At 43.7% G+C, this 16,447-nt stretch overlaps 1 protein-coding gene across 1 annotated transcript in view; it reads left to right on the top strand.

Moving 5' to 3' along the window:
* The window catches only part of LOC138517045 (zinc finger protein 268-like), a 675,814-nt gene that overhangs the window by 178,071 nt on the left and 481,296 nt on the right, over positions 1–16,447 (top strand). The window lies entirely within an intron of this gene.

Here is a 16,447-nt window from a genome sequence, read left to right on the forward strand (position 1 = left end):
AATGGGGCACTAAACTCACTAGATGATACATGAAACAGCGCAGCCCTTAGCTCACTTGATGATACATGAAACAGCGCGGCCCTTAGCTCACTTGATGATGCATGCAACAATGGGGCCCTAAGCTCACTTGATGATACATCAAACAGCAGTGCCCTTAGCTCACTTGATGATACATGAAACTATGAGGCCCTTAGCTCATTTGATACATGAAACAATGGGGCCCTTAGCTCACTTGATGATACATGAAACAGCGGGGCCCTTAGCTCAATTGATGATACATGCAACAATGGGTCCCTAAGCTCACTTGATGATACATGAAACTATGAGGCCCTTAGCTCACTTGATGATACATGAAACTATGAGGCCCTTAGCTCACTTGATGATACATGAAAGTATGGGGCCATTAGCTCACTTGATGATACATGCAACAATGGGCCCCTAAGCTCACTTGAGGATATATGAAACTATGAGGCTCTTAGCTCACTTGATGATACATGAAACTATGAGGCACTTAGCTCACTTGATGATACATGCAACAATGGGGCCCTTAGCTCACTTTATGATACATGAAACTATGAGGCCCTTAGCTCACTTGATGATAAATGAAACTATGGGGCCCTTAGCTCAATTGATGATACATGAAACAAAGGGGCCCTTAGCTCACTTGATGATACATGAAACTATGGGGCCCTTAGCTCACTTGATGATACATGAAACAATGGGGCCCTTAGCTTACTTGATGATGCATGAAACTATGAGGCACTTAGCTCACTTGATGATACATGCAACAATGGGGCCCTTAGCTCACTTGATAATACATTAAAAACTGTGGGGCCCTTAGCTCACTTGATGATACATGAAACAATGGGGCCCTTAGCTCAATTGATGATACATGAAACAGCGGGGCCCTTAGCTCACTTGATGATACATGAAACTATGAGGCACTTAGCTCACTTGATGATACATGAAACAATGGGGCCCTTAGCTCAATTGATGATACATGAAACAGCAGGGCCCTGAGCTCACTTGATGATACATGCACCAACGGGGCCCTAAGCTCACTCAATCATACATGAAACTATGAGGCCCTTAGCTCACTTGATGATACATGAAACTATGGGGCCCTTAGCTCACTTGATGATACATGAAACAATGGGGCCCTTGGCTCATTTGATGATACATGAAACAATGGGGCCCTAAGCTCACTTGATGATACATGAAACTATGGGGCCCTTAGCTCACTTGATGATACATGAAACTATGAGGCCCTTAGCTCACTTGATTATACATGAAACTATGGGGCCCTTAGCTCACTTGATGATACATGAAACGATGCGGCACTTAGCTCATTTGATGATACATGAAACAATGGGGCCCTTAGCTCACTTGATGATACATGATACAGCGCGGCCCTTAGCTCACTTGATGATGCATGCAACAATGGGGCCCTAAACTCACTTGATGATACATCAAACAGCAGTGCCCTTAGCTCACTTGATGATACATGAAACAATGGGGCCCTTAGCTCACTTGATGATACATGAAACAGCGGGGCCCTTAGCTCAATTGATGATACATGCAACAATGGGTCCCTAAGCTCACTTGATGATACATGAAACAATGGGGCCCTAAGCTCACTTGATGATACATGAAACTATGAGGCCCTTAGCTCACTTGATGATACATGAAACTATGGGGCCCTTAGCTCACTTGATGATACATGCAACAATGGGGCCCTTAGCTCACTTTATGATACATGAAACTATGAGGCCCTTAGCTCACTTGATGATAAATGAAACAATGGGGCCCTCAGCTCAATTGATGATACATGAAACAAAGGGGCCCTTAGCTCACTTGATGATACATGAAACTATGGGGCCCTTAGCTCACTTGATGATACATGAAACAATGGGGCCCTTAGCTCACTTGATGATGCATGAAACTATGAGGCACTTAGCTCACTTGATGATACATGCAACAATGGGGCCCTTAGCTCACTTGATAATACATTAAAAACTGTGGGGCCCTTAGCTCACTTGATGATACATGAAACAATGGGGCTCTTAGCTCAATTGATGATACATGAAACAGCGGGGCCCTTAGCTCACTTGATGATACATGAAACTATGAGACACTTAGCTCACTTGATGATACATGAAACTATGAGGCCCTTAGCTCACTTGATGATACATGAAACAATGGGGCCCTTAGCTCAATTGATGATACATGAAACAGCAGGGCCCTGAGCTCACTTGATGATACATGCAACAACGGGGCCCTAAGCTCACTCAATCATACATGAAACTATGAGGCCCTTAGCTCACTTGATGATACATGAAACTATGGGGCCGTTAGCTCACTTGATGACACATGAAACAATGGGGCCCTTAGCTCACTTGATGATACATGAAACTATGAGGCCCTTAGCGCACTTGATGATACATGCAGCAATGGGGCCCTAAGCTCACTTGATGATACATGAAACAGCAGTGCCCTTAGCTCACTTGATGATACATCAAACTATGGGGCCCTTAGCTCACTTGATGATACATGAAACTATGAGGCCCTTAGCTCACTTGATGATAAATGAAATTATGGGGCCCTTAGCTCACTTGATGATACATGAAACAAATGGGCCCTAAGATCACTTGATGATACATAATAATATGAGACCCTTAGCTCCCTTGATGATGCATGAAAAAACGGGGCCCTTAGCTCACTTGATGATACATGAAACAATGGGGCCCTTTGCTCAATTGATGATACATGAAACAGCGGGGCCCTTCGCTCACTTGATGACACATGAAACTATGAGGCACTTAGCTCACTTGATGATACATGAAACTATATGGCCCTTAGCTCACTTGATGATACATGAAACAATGAGGAGCTTAGCTCACTTGATGATACATGAAACTATGAGGCCCTTAGCTCACTTGATGATATATGAAACTATGAGGCCCTTAGCTCACTTGATGATACATGAAACTATCAGGCCCTTGGCTCACTTGATGATACATTAAACAATGGGGCCCTTAGCTCACTTGATGATACATGCAACAATGGGGCCCTTAGCTCACTTGATGATACATGCAACAATGGGGCCCTAAGCTCACTTGATGATACATGAAACAGCGCGGCCCTTAGCTCACTTGATGATACATGAAACAGCGCGGCCCTTAGCTCACTTGATGATACATGAAATAGCGCGGCCCTTAGCTCACTTGATGATACATGCAACAATGGGGCCCTAAGCTCACTTGATGATACATGCAATAATGGGGCACTAAACTCACTTGATGATACATGAAACAGCGCAGCCCTTAGCTCACTTGATGATACATGAAACAGCGCGGCCCTTAGCTCACTTGATGATGCATGCAACAATGGGGCCCTAAGCTCACTTGATGATACATCAAACAGCAGTGCCCTTAACTCACTTGATGATACATGAAACTATGAGGCCCTTAGCTCATTTGATACATGAAACAATGGGGCCCTTAGCTCACTTGATGATACATGAAACAGCGGGGCCCTTAGCTCAATTGATGATACATGCAACAATGGGTCCCTAAGCTCACTTGATGATACATGAAACTATGAGGCCCTTAGCTCACTTGATGATACATGAAACTATGAGGCCCTTAGCTCACTTGATGATACATGAAACTATGGGGCCATTAGCTCACTTGATGATACATGCAACAATGGGCCCCTAAGCTCACTTGAGGATATATGAAACTATGAGGCCCTTAGCTCACTTGATGATACATGAAACTATGGGGCACTTAGCTCACTTGATGATACATGCAACAATGGGGCCCTTAGCTCACTTTATGATACATGAAACTATGAGGCCCTTAGCTCACTTGATGATAAATGAAACTATGGGGCCCTTAGCTCAATTGATGATACATGAAACAAAGGGGCCCTTAGCTCACTTGATGATACATGAAACTATGGGGCCCTTAGCTCACTTGATGATACATGAAACATTGGGGCCCTTAGCTCACTTGATGATGCATGAAACTATGAGGCACTTAGCTCACTTGATGATACATTTAACAATGGGGCCCTTAGCTCACTTGATAATACATTAAAAACTGTGGGGCCCTTAGCTCACTTGATGATACATGAAACAATGGGGCCCTTAGCTCAATTGATGATACATGAAACAGCGGGGCCCTTAGCTCACTTGATGATACATGAAACTATGAGGCACTTAGCTCACTTGATGATACATGAAACAATGGGGCCCTTAGCTCAATTGATGATACATGAAACAGCAGGGCCCTGATCTCACTTGATGATACATGCACCAACGGGCCCTAAGCTCACTCAATCATACATGAAACTATGAGGCCCTTAGCTCACTTGATGATACATGAAACAATGGGGCCCTAAGCTCACTTGATGATACATGAAACTATGGGGCCCTTAGCTCACTTGATGATACATGAAACTATGAGGCCCTTAGCTCACTTGATTATACATGAAACTATGGGGCCCTTAGCTCACTTGATGATACATGAAACAATGCGGCACTTAGCTCATTTGATGATACATGAAACAATGGGGCCCTTAGCTCACTTGATGATACATGCAACAATGGGGCACTAAACTCACTTGATGATACATGATACAGCGCGGCCCTTAGCTCACTTGATGATGCATGCAACAATGGGGCCCTAAACTCACTTGATGATACATCAAACAGCAGTGCCCTTAGCTCACTTGATGATACATGAAACTATGAGGCCCTTAGCTCACTTGATGATACATGAAACAATGGGGCCCTTAGCTCACTTGATGATACATGAAACAGCGGGGCCCTTAGCTCAATTGATGATACATGCAACCATGGGTCCCTAAGCTCACTTGATGATACATGAAACAATGGGGCCCTAAGCTCACTTGATGATACATGAAACTATGAGGCCATTAGCTCACTTGATGATACATGAAACTATGGGGCCCTTAGCTCACTTGATGATACATGCAACAATGGGCCCCTAAGCTCACTTGAGGATATATGAAACTATGAGGCCCTTAGCTCACTTGATGATACATGAAACTATGAGGCACTTAGCTCACTTGATGATACATGCAACAATGGGGCCCTTAGCTCACTTTATGATACATGAAACTATGAGGCCCTTAGCTCACTTGTTGATAAATGAAACAATGGGGCCCTTAGCTCAATTGATGATACATGAAACAAAGGGGCCCTTAGCTCACTTGATGATACATGAAACTATGGGGCCATTAGCTCACTTGATGATACATGAAACAATGGGGCCCTTAGCTCACTTGCTGATGCATGAAACTATGAGGCACTTAGCTCACTTGATGATACATGCAACAATGGGGCCCTTAGCTCACTTGATAATACATTAAAAACTGTGGGGCCCTTAGCTCACTTGATGATACATGAAACAATGGGGCCCTTAGCTCAATTGATGATACATGAAACAGCGGGGCCCTTAGCTCACTTGATGATACATGAAACTATGAGGCACTTAGCTCACTTGATGATACATGAAACTATGAGGCCCTTAGCTCACTTGATGATACATGAAACAATGGGGCCCTTAGCTCTATTGATGATACATGAAACAGCAGGGCCCTGAGCTCACTTGATGATACATGCAACAACGGGGCCCTAAGCTCACTCAATCATACATGAAACTATGAGGCCCTTAGCTCACTTGATGATACATGAAACTATGGGGCCGTTAGCTCACTTGATGATACATGAAACAATGGGGCTCTTAGCTCACTTGATGATACATGAAACTATGAGGCCCTTAGCGCACTTGATGATACATGCAGCAATGGGGCCCTAAGCTCACTTGATGATACATGAAACAGCAGTGCCCTTAGCTCACTTGATGATACATCAAACTATGGGGCCCTTAGCTCACTTGATGATACATGAAACTATGAGGCCCTTAGCTCACTTGATGATAAATGAAATCATGGGGCCCTTAGCTCACTTGATGAAACATGAAACAAATGGGCCCTAAGATCACTTGATGATACATAAAAATATGAGACCCTTAGCTCCCTTGATGATACATCAAACAGCAGTGCCCTTAGCTCACTTGATGATACATGAAACTATGAGGCCCTTAGCTCATTTGATACATGAAACAATGGGGCCCTTAGCTCACTTGATGATACATGAAACAGCGGGGCCCTTAGCTCAATTGATGATACATGCAACAATGGGTCCCTAAGCTCACTTGATGATACATGAAACTATGAGGCCCTTAGCTCACTTGATGATACATGAAACTATGAGGCCCTTAGCTCACTTGATGATACATGAAACTATGGGGCCATTAGCTCACTTGATGATACATGCAACAATGGGCCCCTAAGCTCACTTGAGGATATATGAAACTATGAGGCCCTTAGCTCACTTGATGATACATGAAACTATGAGGCACTTAGCTCACTTGATGATACATGCAACAATGGGGCCCTTAGCTCACTTTATGATACATGAAACTATGAGGCCCTTAGCTCACTTGATGATAAATGAAACTATGGGGCCCTTAGCTCAATTGATGATACATGAAACAAAGGGGCCCTTAGCTCACTTGATGATACATGAAACTATGGGGCCCTTAGCTCACTTGATGATACATGAAACAATGGGGCCCTTAGCTCACTTGATGATGCATGAAACTATGAGGCACTTAGCTCACTTGATGATACATGCAACAATGGGGCCCTTAGCTCACTTGATAATACATTAAAAACTGTGGGGCCCTTAGCTCACTTGATGATACATGAAACAATGGGGCCCTTAGCTCAATTGATGATACATGAAACAGCGGGGCCCTTAGCTCACTTGATGATACATGAAACTATGAGGCACTTAGCTCACTTGATGATACATGAAACAATGGGGCCCTTAGCTCAATTGATGATACATGAAACAGCAGGGCCCTGATCTCACTTGATGATACATGCACCAACGGGCCCTAAGCTCACTCAATCATACATGAAACTATGAGGCCCTTAGCTCACTTGATGATACATGAAACAATGGGGCCCTAAGCTCACTTGATGATACATGAAACTATGGGGCCCTTAGCTCACTTGATGATACATGAAACTATGAGGCCCTTAGCTCACTTGATTATACATGAAACTATGGGGCCCTTAGCTCACTTGATGATACATGAAACAATGCGGCACTTAGCTCATTTGATGATACATGAAACAATGGGGCCCTTAGCTCACTTGATGATACATGCAACAATGGGGCACTAAACTCACTTGATGATACATGATACAGCGCGGCCCTTAGCTCACTTGATGATGCATGCAACAATGGGGCCCTAAACTCACTTGATGACACATCAAACAGCAGTGCCCTTAGCTCACTTGATGATACATGAAACTATGAGGCCCTTAGCTCACTTGATGATACATGAAACAATGGGGCCCTTAGCTCACTTGATGATACATGAAACAGCGGGGCCCTTAGGTCAATTGATGATACATGCAACCATGGGTCCCTAAGCTCACTTGATGATACATGAAACAATGGGGCCCTAAGCTCACTTGATGATACATGAAACTATGAGGCCATTAGCTCACTTGATGATACATGAAACTATGGGGCCCTTAGCTCACTTGATGATACATGCAACAATGGGCCCCTAAGCTCACTTGAGGATATATGAAACTATAAGGCCCTTAGCTCACTTGATGATACATGAAACTATGAGGCACTTAGCTCACTTGATGATACATGCAACAATGGGGCCCTTAGCTCACTTTATGATACATGAAACTATGAGGCCCTTAGCTCACTTGTTGATAAATGAAACAATGGGGCCCTTAGCTCAATTGATGATACATGAAACAAAGGGGCCCTTAGCTCACTTGATGATACATGAAACTATGGGGCCATTAGCTCACTTGATGATACATGAAACAATGGGGCCCTTAGCTCACTTGCTGATGCATGAAACTATGAGGCACTTAGCTCACTTGATGATACATGCAACAATGGGGCCCTTAGCTCACTTGATAATACATTAAAAACTGTGGGGCCCTTAGCTCACTTGATGATACATGAAACAATGGGGCCCTTAGCTCAATTGATGATACATGAAACAGCGGGGCCCTTAGCTCACTTGATGATACATGAAACTATGAGGCACTTAGCTCACTTGATGATACATGAAACTATGAGGCCCTTAGCTCACTTGATGATACATGAAACAATGGGGCCCTTAGCTCTATTGATGATACATGAAACAGCAGGGCCCTGAGCTCACTTGATGATACATGCAACAACGGGGCCCTAAGCTCACTCAATCATACATGAAACTATGAGGCCCTTAGCTCACTTGATGATACATGAAACTATGGGGCCGTTAGCTCACTTGATGATACATGAAACAATGGGGCTCTTAGCTCACTTGATGATACATGAAACTATGAGGCCCTTAGCGCACTTGATGATACATGCAGCAATGGGGCCCTAAGCTCACTTGATGATACATGAAACAGCAGTGCCCTTAGCTCACTTGATGATACATCAAACTATGGGGCCCTTAGCTCACTTGATGATACATGAAACTATGAGGCCCTTAGCTCACTTGATGATAAATGAAATCATGGGGCCCTTAGCTCACTTGATGAAACATGAAACAAATGGGCCCTAAGATCACTTGATGATACATAAAAATATGAGACCCTTAGCTCCCTTGATGATGCATGAAAAAACGGGGCCCTTAGCTCACTTGATGATAAATGAAACAATGGGGCCCTTAGCTCAATTGATGATGCATGAAGCAGCGGGGCCCTTCGCTCATTTGATGACACATGAAACTATGAGGCACTTAGCTCACTTGATGATACATGAAACTATGAGGCCCTTAGCTCACTTGATGATACATGAAACAATGGGGCCCTTAGCTCATTTGATGATACATGAAACAGCAGGGCCCTGAGCTCACTTGATGATACATGCAACAACGGGCCCTGAGCTCACTCAATCATACATGAAACTATGAGGCCCTTAGCTCACTTGATGATACATGAAACTATGAGGCCCTTAGCTCACTTGATGATATATGAAACTATGAGGCCCTTAGCTCACTTGATGATACATGAATCTATGAGGCCCTTGGCTCACTTGATGATACATTAAACAATGGGGCCCTTAGCTCACTTGATGATACATGCAACAATGGGGCCCTAAGCTCACTTGATGATACATGCAACAATGGGGCCCTTAGCTCACTTGATAATACATTAAAAACTGTGGGGCCCTTAGCTCACTTGATGACGCATGCAACAATGGGGCCCTAAGCTCACTTGATAATACACCAAACAGCAGTGCCCTTAGCTCATTTGATGATACATGAAACTATGAGGCCCTTAGCTCACTTGATACATGAAACAATGGGGCCCTTAGTTCACTTGATGATACATGAAACAGCGGGGCCCTTAGCTCAATTGATGATACATGCAACAATGGGTCCCTAAGCTCACTTGATGATACATGAAACTATGAGGCCCTTAGCTCACTTGATGATACATGAAACTATGAGGCCCTTAGCTCACTTGATGATACATGAAACTATGGGGCCCTTAGCTCACTTGATGATACATGCAACAATGGGCCCCTAAGCTCACTTGAGGATATATGAAACTATGAGGCCCTTAGCTCACTTGATGATACATGAAACTATGAGGCACTTAGCTCACGTGATGATACATGCAACAATGGGGCCCTTAGCTCACTTTATGATACATGAAACTATGAGGCCCTTAGCTCACTTGATGATAAATGAAACTAAGGGGCCCTTAGCTCAATTGATGATACATGAAACAAAGGGGCCCTTAGCTCACTTGATGATACATGAAACTATGGGGCCCTTAGCTCACTTGATGATACAGGAAAAAATGGGGCCCTTAGCTCACTTGATGATGCATGAAACTATGAGGCACTTAGCTCACTTGATGATACATGCAACAATGGGGCCCTTAGCTCACTTGATAATATATTAAAAACTGTGGGGCCCTTAGCTCACTTGATGATACATGAAACAATGGGGCCCTTAGCTCAATTGATGATACATGAAACAGCGGGGCCCTTAGCTCACTTGATGATACATAAAACTATGAGGCACTTAGCTCACTTGATGATACATGAAACTATGAGGCCCTTAGCTCACTTGATGATACATGAAACAATGGATCCCTTAGCTCAATTGATGATACATGAAACAGCAGGGCCCTTAGCTCACTTGATGATACATGCAACAACGGGGCCCTAAGCTCACTCAATCATACATGAAACTACGAGGCCCTTAGCTCACTTGATGATACATGAAACTATGGGGCCCTTAGCTCACTTGATGATACATGAAACAATGGGGCCCTTAGCTCACTTGATGATACATGAAACTATGAGGCCCTTAGTGCACTTGATGATACATGCAGCAATGGGGCCCTAAGCTCACTTGATGATACATGAAACAGCAGTGCCCTTAGCTCACTTGATGGTACATCAAACTATGGGGCCCTTAGCTCATTTGATGATACATGAAACAATGGGGCCCTAAGATCACTTGATAATACATGAAACAGCAGTGCCCTTAGCTCACTTGATGATACATGAAACTATGAGGCCCTTAGCTCACTTGATGATACATGAAACAATGGGGCCCTTAGCTCTATTGATGATACATGAAACAGCAGGGCCCTGAGCTCACTTGATGATACATGCAACAACGGGGCCCTAAGCTCACTCAATCATACATGAAACTATGAGGCCCTTAGCTCACTTGATGATACATGAAACTATGAGGCCCTTAGCTCACTTGATGATACATGAAACAATGGGGCCCTTAGCTCATTTGATGATACATGAAACATCAGGGCCCTGAGCTCACTTGATGATACATGCAACAACGGGGCCCTGAGCTCACTCAATCATACATGAAACTATGAGGCCCTTAGCTCACTTGATGATACATGAAACTATGAGGCCCTTAGCTCACTTGATGATATATGAAACTATGAGGCCCTTAGCTCACTTGATGATACATGAAGCAATGAGGCCCTTGGCTCACTTGATGATACATTAAACAATTGGGCCCCTAGCTCACTTGATGATACATGCAACAATGGGGCCCTAAGTTCACTTGATGATACATGCAACAATGGGGCCCTTAGCTCACTTGATAATAAATTAAAAACTGTGGGGCCCTTAGCTCACTTGATGACGCATGCAACAATGGGGCCCTAAGCTCACTTGATGATACACCAAACAGCAGTGCCCTTAGCTCACTTGATGATACATGAAACTATGAGGCCCTTAGCTCACTTGATACATGAAACAATGGGGCCCTTAGCTCACTTGATGATACATGAAACAGCGGGGCCCTTAGCTCAATTGATGATACATGCAACAATGGGTCCCTAAGCTCACTTGATGATACATGAAACTATGAGGCCCTTAGCTCACTTGATGATACATGAAACTATGAGGCCCTTAGCTCACTTGATGATACATGAAACTATGGGGCCCTTAGCTCACTTGATGATACATGCAACAATGGGCCCCTAACCTCATTTGAGGATATATGAAACTATGAGGCCCTTAGCTCACTTGATGATACATGAAACTATGAGGCACTTAGCTCACGTGATGATACATGCAACAATGGGGCCCTTAGCTCACTTTATGATACATGAAACTATGAGGCCGTTAGCTCAATTGATGATACATGAAACAAAGGGGCCCTTAGCTCACTTGATGATACATGAAACTATGGGGCCCTTAGCTCACTTGATGATACATGAAAAAATGGGGCCCTTAGCTCACTTGATGATGCATGAAACTATGAGGCACTTAGCTCACTTGATGATACATGCAACAATGGGGCCCTAAGCTCACTTGATGATACACCAAACAGCAGTGCCCTTAGCTCACTTGATGATACATGAAACTATGAGGCCCTTAGCTCACTTGATACATGAAACAATGGGGCCCTTAGCTCACTTGATGATACATGAAACAGCGGGGCCCTTAGCTCAATTGATGATACATGCAACAATGGGTCCCTAAGCTCACTTGATGATACATGAAACTATGAGGCCCTTAGCTCACTTGATGATACATGAAACTATGAGGCCCTTAGCTCACTTGATGATACATGAAACTATGGGGCCCTTAGCTCACTTGATGATACATGCAACAATGGGCCCCTAACCTCATTTGAGGATATATGAAACTATGAGGCCCTTAGCTCACTTGATGATACATGAAACTATGAGGCACTTAGCTCACGTGATGATACATGCAACAATGGGGCCCTTAGCTCACTTTATGATACATGAAACTATGAGGCCGTTAGCTCAATTGATGATACATGAAACAAAGGGGCCCTTAGCTCACTTGATGATACATGAAACTATGGGGCCCTTAGCTCACTTGATGATACATGAAAAAATGGGGCCCTTAGCTCACTTGATGATGCATGAAACTATGAGGCACTTAGCTCACTTGATGATACATGCAACAATGGGGCCCTTAGCTCACTTGATAATACATTAAAAACTGTGGGGCCCTTAGCTCACTTGATGATACATGAAACAATGGGGCCCTTAGCTCAATTGATGATACATGAAACAGCGGGGCCCTTAGCTCACTTGATGATACATAAAACTATGAGGCACTTAGCTCACTTGATGATACGTGAAACTATGAGGCCCTTAGCTCACTTGATGATACATGAAACAATGGGGCCATTAGCTCACTTGATGATACATGCAACAATGGGCCCCTAAGCTCACTTGAGGATATATGAAACTATGAGGCCCTTAGCTCACTTGATGATACATGCAACAATGGGGCCCTTAGCTCACTTGATAATACATTAAAAACTGTGGGGCCCTTAGCTCACTTGATGATACATGAAACAATGGGGCCCTTAGCTCAATTGATGATACATGAAACAGCGGGGCCCTTAGCTCACTTGATGATACATAAAACTATGAGGCACTTAGCTCACTTGATGATATGTGAAACTATGAGGCCCTTAGCTCACTTGATGATACATGAAACAATGGGGCCATTAGCTCACTTGATGATACATGCAACAATGGGCCCCTAAGCTCACTTGAGGATATATGAAACTATGAGGCCCTTAGCTCACTTGATGATACATGAAACTATGAGGCACTTAGCTCACTTGATGATACATGCAACAATGGGGCCCTTAGCTCACTTTATGATACATGAAACTATGAGGCCCTTAGCTCACTTGATGATAAATGAAACTATGGGGCCCTTAGCTCAATTGATGATACATGAAACAAAGGGGCCCTTAGCTCACTTGATGATACATGAAACTATGGGGCCCTTAGCTCACTTGATGATACATGAAACAATGGGGCCCTTAGCTCACTTGATGATGCATGAAACTATGAGGCACTTAGCTCACTTGATGATACATGCAACAATGGGGCCCTTAGCTCACTTGATAATACATTAAAAACTGTGGGGCCCTTAGCTCACTTGATGATACATGAAACAATGGGGCCCTTAGCTCAATTGATGATACATGAAACAGCGGGGCCCTTAGCTCACTTGATGATACATGAAACTATGAGGCACTTAGCTCACTTGATGATACATGAAACAATGGGGCCCTTAGCTCAATTGATGATACATGAAACAGCAGGGCCCTGATCTCACTTGATGATACATGCACCAACGGGCCCTAAGCTCACTCAATCATACATGAAACTATGAGGCCCTTAGCTCACTTGATGATACATGAAACAATGGGGCCCTAAGCTCACTTGATGATACATGAAACTATGGGGCCCTTAGCTCACTTGATGATACATGAAACTATGAGGCCCTTAGCTCACTTGATTATACATGAAACTATGGGGCCCTTAGCTCACTTGATGATACATGAAACAATGCGGCACTTAGCTCATTTGATGATACATGAAACAATGGGGCCCTTAGCTCACTTGATGATGCATGCAACAATGGGGCACTAAACTCACTTGATGATACATGATACAGCGCGGCCCTTAGCTCACTTGATGATGCATGCAACAATGGGGCCCTAAACTCACTTGATGATACATCAAACAGCAGTGCCCTTAGCTCACTTGATGATACATGAAACTATGAGGCCCTTAGCTCACTTGATGATACATGAAACAATGGGGCCCTTAGCTCACTTGATGATACATGAAACAGCGGGGCCCTTAGCTCAATTGATGATACATGCAACCATGGGTCCCTAAGCTCACTTGATGATACATGAAACAATGGGGCCCTAAGCTCACTTGATGATACATGAAACTATGAGGCCATTAGCTCACTTGATGATACATGAAACTATGGGGCCCTTAGCTCACTTGATGATACATGCAACAATGGGCCCCTAAGCTCACTTGAGGATATATGAAACTATGAGGCCCTTAGCTCACTTGATGATACATGAAACTATGAGGCACTTAGCTCACTTGATGATACATGCAACAATGGGGCCCTTAGCTCACTTTATGATACATGAAACTATGAGGCCCTTAGCTCACTTGTTGATAAATGAAACAATGGGGCCCTTAGCTCAATTGATGATACATGAAACAAAGGGGCCCTTAGCTCACTTGATGATACATGAAACTATGGGGCCATTAGCTCACTTGATGATACATGAAACAATGGGGCCCTTAGCTCACTTGCTGATGCATGAAACTATGAGGCACTTAGCTCACTTGATGATACATGCAACAATGGGGCCCTTAGCTCACTTGATAATACATTAAAAACTGTGGGGCCCTTAGCTCACTTGATGATACATGAAACAATGGGGCCCTTAGCTCAATTGATGATACATGAAACAGCGGGGCCCTTAGCTCACTTGATGATACATGAAACTATGAGGCACTTAGCTCACTTGATGATACATGAAACTATGAGGCCCTTAGCTCACTTGATGATACATGAAACAATGGGGCCCTTAGCTCTATTGATGATACATGAAACAGCAGGGCCCTGAGCTCACTTGATGATACATGCAACAACGGGGCCCTAAGCTCACTCAATCATACATGAAACTATGAGGCCCTTAGCTCACTTGATGATACATGAAACTATGGGGCCGTTAGCTCACTTGATGATACATGAAACAATGGGGCTCTTAGCTCACTTGATGATACATGAAACTATGAGGCCCTTAGCGCACTTGATGATACATGCAGCAATGGGGCCCTAAGCTCACTTGATGATACATGAAACAGCAGTGCCCTTAGCTCACTTGATGATACATCAAACTATGGGGCCCTTAGCTCACTTGATGATACATGAAACTATGAGGCCCTTAGCTCACTTGATGATAAATGAAATCATGGGGCCCTTAGCTCACTTGATGAAACATGAAACAAATGGGCCCTAAGATCACTTGATGATACATAAAAATATGAGACCCTTAGCTCCCTTGATGATGCATGAAAAAACGGGGCCCTTAGCTCACTTGATGATAAATGAAACAATGGGGCCCTTAGCTCAATTGATGATGCATGAAGCAGCGGGGCCCTTCGCTCATTTGATGACACATGAAACTATGAGGCACTTAGCTCACTTGATGATACATGAAACTATGAGGCCCTTAGCTCACTTGATGATACATGAAACAATGGGGCCCTTAGCTCATTTGATGATACATGAAACAGCAGGGCCCTGAGCTCACTTGATGATACATGCAACAGCGGGCCCTGAGCTCACTCAATCATACATGAAACTATGAGGCCCTTAGCTCACTTGATGATACATGAAACTATGAGGCCCTTAGCTCACTTGATGATATATGAAACTATGAGGCCCTTAGCTCACTTGATGATACATGAATCTATGAGGCCCTTGGCTCACTTGATGATACATTAAACAATGGGGCCCTTAGCTCACTTGATGATACATGCAACAATGGGGCCCTAAGCTCACTTGATGATACATGCAACAATGGGGCCCTTAGCTCACTTGATAATACATTAAAAACTGTGGGGCCCTTAGCTCACTTGATGACGCATGCAACAATGGGGCCCTAAGCTCACTTGATAATACACCAAACAGCAGTGCCCTTAGCTCATTTGATGATACATGAAACTATGAGGCCCTTAGCTCACTTGATACATGAAACAATGGGGCCCTTAGTTCACTTGATGATACATGAAACAGCGGGGCCCTTAGCTCAATTGATGATACATGCAACAATGGGTCCCTAAGCTCACTTGATGATACATGAAACTATGAGGCCCTTAGCTCACTTGATGATACATGAAACTATGAGGCCCTTAGCTCACTTGATGATACATGAAACTATGGGGCCCTTAGCTCACTTGATGATACATGCAACAATGGGCCCCTAAGCTCACTTGAGGATAT

The sequence above is a fragment of the Ambystoma mexicanum genome, chromosome 6q (assembly GCF_040938575.1).
Source record: "Ambystoma mexicanum isolate Mex_15411 chromosome 6q, UKY_AmexF1_1, whole genome shotgun sequence".
NCBI classification, from domain to species: Eukaryota; Metazoa; Chordata; class Amphibia; order Caudata; family Ambystomatidae; genus Ambystoma; species Ambystoma mexicanum.